General features: G+C 51.5%; 1 protein-coding gene across 1 annotated transcript in view; it reads left to right on the forward strand.

Annotated features, from left to right (window-relative positions):
- LOC108785392 (contactin-associated protein-like 5) overlaps nucleotides 1-272 on the forward strand; it is a 283,646-nt gene that overhangs the window by 240,959 nt on the left and 42,415 nt on the right. The gene's annotated exons all lie outside the window — the stretch shown is intronic.

Consider the following 272-nt stretch of genomic DNA (forward strand, 5'->3'; position numbering starts at 1 on the left):
TGGTAAAATCAGGATGCAATGATACTGGTTTTTCGGTATGGAGAACGAGTACTGATATTTTATTGTTTTGGTACTCGCCGATACCGGAAGTCCCAATAATGATGTATAGACTCGCTGCACGGCTTCCCGATTAGGTGATGAGGAAGCATCGAGCCAGCTTTCTGGGTGGCAAGTCATTACATGCCGCTCCGGCTTCCTGTTTGGCCGGGAAGCCGGCTCCATACTCCCTCGTCACCAAGTGAAGGGGGAGCATGGAGACGGCTTCCCGACCA

Source organism: Nanorana parkeri, unplaced genomic scaffold (genome assembly GCF_000935625.1).
Source record: "Nanorana parkeri isolate BGI_ZX_2015 unplaced genomic scaffold, ASM93562v1 scaffold159, whole genome shotgun sequence".
Lineage (NCBI taxonomy): Eukaryota > Metazoa > Chordata > Amphibia > Anura > Dicroglossidae > Nanorana > Nanorana parkeri.